Raw genomic sequence first — 6,000 nt, 5'->3', positions numbered from 1 at the left:
TGCATTTAGAGGCCGGTAATCAACACATAACCTCAAACTTTGGTCTTTCTTTTTCACAAATAAAGCTGGGCATCCCCACAGTGATGAGCTTGGACGAATGAAACCCTTATTCAGTAGGTCTTGCAATTGTACCTTCAATTCTGCCAATTCATTCGGTGGCATCCGATATGGCCTTCTAGAGATAGGTGTTGTACCCGGTTGGAGTTCAATAATAAACTCAACGTCCCGATCAGGTGGCAGTCCAGGTAAATCCTCTGGAAAGACATCTGAATAATCGCACACTACAGGTATCTCCTCTAAGCTTTTACCCTCCAATTTATTCATGGTTGCATTGTGTGTCTTGTACTTGGTCAAAAGTAACACCGTAGAACCATGTGCACATGAATTGATATGAACAGCATGCGCCCGAGTATCCAACACAACTCCATGTGCCTTCATCCAATTCATACCCAATATGATATCAATCCCTTGATGTGGGAGAATGATAAAATTCGTCGTAAAGATTCTCCCAGCCAAGTTGATTGGTACCTTTCTTGCCATTTGGTTTGTGATTAATTGACCACCTGGGGATTGAATTTTATATGAAGTATTCGTGCACTCAATTTCCAATCCATGCCTTTCTGCACAAGCCTTACTAAGAAATGTATGCGAAGCACCAGAGTCGAATAGAACTCTAACTGGATGATCATTGAGGGAAAATATATCTTCCATCACATGTTCCCCTTCTGGCACGTCCTCACAAGTGGTGTAACTCACACAACCATTCTTAATATACGACACCTTCTTTTTCTTATTTGTATTGCTAGAGCCTTTTCTCGGCTTGGGTGGAGTATAACAGATATTCTCTGAGTGATGGCAACCCTTGGCTAGGTGATGCTTGCACGGGTCAGGGTGGGAGTGAAAAACATGCTGCAACACTGGTTTCTTTTGCTCCAGCTGTGAAGGAGCCACATGTTCAGGCATCCCCTGTTGTAGCTGATATTGAGTTTGGGAAAAGCTAGTGGATCCCAGGCGTAGGCGTTGCACCACATTCCCATGAGACCCAATAGGTGATTTCTTCCTCTTTTTCGCCTTTTCATGCTTCAGCATCGCATCTTCTTGGAGAATAGCTTTACTGACCAAGTCACTGTAGCTGGTAAATGTTCTCGCTGCTAAACGCATGAGTAACTCGGTATTTAACCCTTTCTGGAAACAATCTTGCTTCTTTTCATCGGTATCTACGTGATGTGCAGCATATTGTGCAAGATGATTGAAAATATTGGCATATTCCATCACTGATTTGTTCTCTTGTTTCAGATTTAGAAACTCCTCCACTTTCACTTTTATGAAACCTTCTGGAATATAATGTGCCTTAAAAATCTCTCTAAATTCTGACCAGGGAATCTGTCTCTCTGTTGGTTGCATAGCTAAATGACTAGCCCACCATATCTTTGCCGGGCCTCTCAGCTGTTGCGCTGCAAAGGCAGTCTTGTCCACTTCTGTGCAATTAAGAATGCCAAACTTGTCCTCCATGGTGCGAATCCAAGCATCTGCCTCAAGGGGATCATCGGCTTTGTGGAACAGAGGTGGTTGAGTAGCAAGAAAACCGACGTAGTCAGTTTCTGCTGGTGGTGCTTGTCGACCTCTGCCGGCATTGCTTTGCACCAGTTGCCTCAACAATTCGGTCTGCTCATTGCGGTCGGCAATAAGAGCCGCAATAGCCTGAGTCAAGGAGGGAGACGGTGGTGGCTGTGCTCCTTGACCCTCATTTCCACGGTTAGCAGTGTTGTTATTGCCCATCTGCAAAAGCACCATCCCTTGGTTAGCCATTCCGCTATCGGGACTAATCCATGCAAATAAAGAATGTGCATAATTAATATGAACACACAGCATGAATCGTTCCCTTCGCGATATGGTTCACCAAGAGAACAAAATGGTTTGCTTCAGTTGAAACCGCATCTAATCGGGTTGAACAGCAGGTTGGTAACTCGTCTAGCTGTAACGTTGCAGTCTTAAGGTTGCACAACTATTTACTACGAAGCGACCAACCAACTGTAAAATGCAAGATGCATGCTCGTTCTATCGTTCTCACCCAAACAATTACCAATTATGGTATACGAAGTCGACTAATGGCACAATTACGTACTCTCCCTATATATACTAGTCGTTCCTACGATCAAGGATTCATAACGTGCTTACGTAGTTAGTGTTCCTGCAAACAAACCAAGATAACAAGAGATAGGTATAAATATCCATTTCTGGACCCTTCGTGCCAGCACACACGAACAGCCCCCATGTGTCCTACGCCACACGGGTAACGCATATGCAGTTTCCCACATATTCACACATACATTACCATCCACTATAGAGATGGCACCCAAACGTTCGACGCTGAATGGGCAGCGCTGCATACGTTACCGAAGCAACGTATTCACTTCCCGTACAAATCGCCTTACGGGACACCCAAGGGTACACGTGTCCCAAGGTACACGGTTATGACCAACTGCATAACGAGTCTTCACCTCGTAACATTGCCTTACGAGATGGCCGTGATCACAATCACACGGTAAGAAATCCGCACTCCATATCAGGCGGCAGATAGCGACAGGCTCGTTTGAATTGAGCCTTATCACCTCCTCGTATGCTCAACATACGGGACCCGCGCACGTATGAAACACGTGGGCTATTCTAAGGACTATCAGAATACCCACCTTGCTTACCTCAGCGTAGGTGCGTCGTTACAGAACAGTAGTTGTGCATAAAAGTAAGGTTTAACGAGAAGTAACTGCTGGAAGTGCTGGAATAAAAAATAGATACTTAGATGCCACCTAACTTATAGAACATAATTAGGGCATACGAACTATCTACTCTATTCCTTAGCGCATCAAGCGTCAACTTTTCGAAAACCCGAAATTTTTGCAAACAAAGTTTACTTAACATAGTTAAGTACACCAGTAATCACCCCCCTAGTGCAATTAGCTCTGATGCCAGCTGTCACAGAGCGGTCCAAATAATACCGATCAAGTGCACTATTAACCATTTAACTTAAACCTCCGTTACTGCACTTCACCAGTACACTCAGACTGCCTGCTTTAACCAGGATCGATTACACAGGAACTCTCGCCAAAAGACGAGCACAGATGATTACCGGCAACAAAAACGTTTAAAGCCATGTACAAACCGAGTTTAACAGAAGCACCAACTTAAACTACAACAAGGGTTTACAAGTCAGTTTTACAATTCAAATCTCAGAGTTCAAAAGCAGCGGAAAGCAATTTAGAGTTAAAAACAAGCTTTAAAACAAAACGATAGATAACGTCGACGACAGAAGACGAGCTTCACATCTTGCCCACTGATGTGAGGCTCACCTGCCTTCACTTCACGGAGAAGACGGGACCCACTCGACCGTCCAACCTGGAGGAAGAGGCTGACCACTCCAGGACACACTAATTTCCTCGCAGACTTCCGGAATACAACCTGCTCAAAAGATATGGCAACAACAAGCCTGAGTATTCTAATACTCAGCAAGACTTACCCGTCCATGGGTATACTTAGCCCATTAACTAGACATGAAAGGCTTTTTGGCTCTGGGGTTATTTTGCTGAAAAGCAGCTAGCACTGAATCCTTACTTTCAATATTTTAGTGCCAATTGAGTTGACCCTTATAACTTAGGTTTGCCTAGTACTCTAGAGCATACATGGTTGATCACATTATCTTTTCAGCTTACCACAACCAACATTCTCAGTTCAGACTCATTCCACTTCTTTACTACGATGTGACAGAGAGATCAAGGTTCTCATATCCGCGAGTCACGGCGAATCGATTCGATTTAACCTTGCAAGGTGGACCTAACCAACACGGCACGTATAGGCCCCGTCGGGCTATACACACCAACCCTTCACATATGCACACCGAATAGGCGAACTGCCCTGCGACCCGGGACTGCTAGCCCCACCGATACCAACGAAGGGTCAGCCATGAGTTTGTATACTAGCTCCACTGGTGAAGACAGTATCAAGTCCGCCTACCGGGGCACATATGGTACTGAGCTTACCGGTTTCGACTACCTCCTACTCCCGGCATGCGGTTAATACTGTTCAATCCTCGATCAGTAGTGCCAACAACGGTACGGTCCTCAATCGACACAGGCGGAGGCTCACTTCCCATAACTTCCATATCCATAACCAATCCATCTCCGCCCGGTCTCCATTTTTCCTTTCTTTTTCTCAAGATTCATTCTCCAGCAACTTTTTCATAAGTAACAAGACCTATATCTCGCGAGTGACAGGAATCACTCGTCTTCTACCGAATCTTAATTAAGCATTGCAGTACTAACGACCTGTATACTAGTAGAGACACTGAGGAACCCTAGGGATCATGCATCTAAGGTTCCAATCAACTCCTAGAAACTTAAATGCACAATAATTATATAACAATTATTGAATACTGAAATTAAGGGTTATGCACCGGGGCTTGCCTTGCCAGTCAGCGGGGTTAGCGACTTCTGGATCTGGCTCGACGGCTGCTTCGGCGTGCGGTTCCCTTGCTTGCGGCTCCTGGAGCGGCTCAGCGATCAACTCGTAGACGGCTTCACTCGCGAAGTCTACACGTAAGGAAAGATGCCATGCAAGAAAAATTTATAATTTTTATTGCAAAAAGGAAAACATTTCTTTTTGCCCTAGCAAAATAAACTGAGCAACAAAAGATCCACAAACATGCATACAGGATATGCACCTGGAAATTTTTCAGTGGACTACACATGTAAGGAGTAAGCCACTGTGAATTTTTTATAAATTTTTAGAGCAACAGAACAACTGGTAAAAATAAACTAGGTTAAACACAAACTGAAAATTTAGCAGGGGCACAAGTGACACTTCACAAGCATGAGTATTTTACCTCTGAAGACTTTAACTTAAGAAACCCAACAAAATTTGGTTTGCATTTTTCGCATTTTTCCTTGATTTTATACGAATTTTGCAAATCTTACTCAAATCAAATAAATAGAAAAACAAAACCCACCCCTACCCCCACTGACCTGCGGGCCCCACCCGCAGAGCAACAGAGGGAGCCCCTGCTCCTCTGCTCTGCCCCGGCGGCGCGCGGAGCGCGCGCACGACGGCCGTGGGGGCCGGCCGGCCAGCTGGGCCGCGCGGTTGCTCGCGCGCAGGGGGGGGGCCGTGCGCCTGCGGCCGAGCAGGGGCGCGCGCGCTAGGGCGACGGCGCACGCGGCAGAGCGGTGGCGGCGCGAAGCAGAGCGGTGGCCGCGCGGGGGCGCGCACGGCGGCGCGGCGGTCCGGCCCGGCCGTGGCCGAGCGGCGGCGGAGGCGGGGCGCGCACGCGGCTGGGGGCCCAGGCGATCCCCCGGGAGCAAGGCGGCGTCGGGCGAGGCCGCGCAGAGGTGACCCGCGGCGGGCGCAGCGGCGCCATGGCGCTCGCGGCGGCGTTCCGCCGGCGGCGGCGCTAGAAGGGGAGGGAAAGGAGCTCAGGGAGGACGAGAAGGCCTCGGGAAAGCTCACCATGCGGCCGAATCGAACGAAGGGAGGCCGGGAAGGGAAGCTCGACGAGGAGGGCGGCGTTCCGGCGGAGAACAGGAGTGGCCGGCCAGAGCGGGGTTTGATTCGGCCGAGGGATGGCCCAAACGGGCTCAGAGATGGGCGCCGTGGGTGCGGGGTGCGGCGAGGGAGGTTGGGGCACACTGGATCGAGGCGAGACGGCGATGGGTGGTCGGAGCAACGCCGGCGGCGGTCGCTGCTCGCTCGGCCTCGGCTCAACCCGTGCGCTATGAAGGAGAAAGGGATGAGGACGAGAAGCCTCCAGCGCTCGCGAACGGATAAGGCACGCGCGGAGGGCGAGGTTCGACGCCGGCCGACGCGTGGCGACGCGAACGTCGAGATCGGCGGTGAACTGGCGAAAACAGGGCAGTCACCGTTGACCGAGATTGAGTGGTTTTTAGCTGACTTTGACCATCCAAAACTCGAAATTTTACATTGGAACATGAAATTTCGCCAAAATAGAAGTTG

This window comes from Panicum virgatum, chromosome 5N, assembly GCF_016808335.1.
Source record: "Panicum virgatum strain AP13 chromosome 5N, P.virgatum_v5, whole genome shotgun sequence".
NCBI classification, from domain to species: domain Eukaryota; kingdom Viridiplantae; phylum Streptophyta; class Magnoliopsida; order Poales; family Poaceae; genus Panicum; species Panicum virgatum.
The sequence above is the reverse complement of the archived record's forward strand: the minus strand, read 5'-3'. Positions refer to the sequence as shown.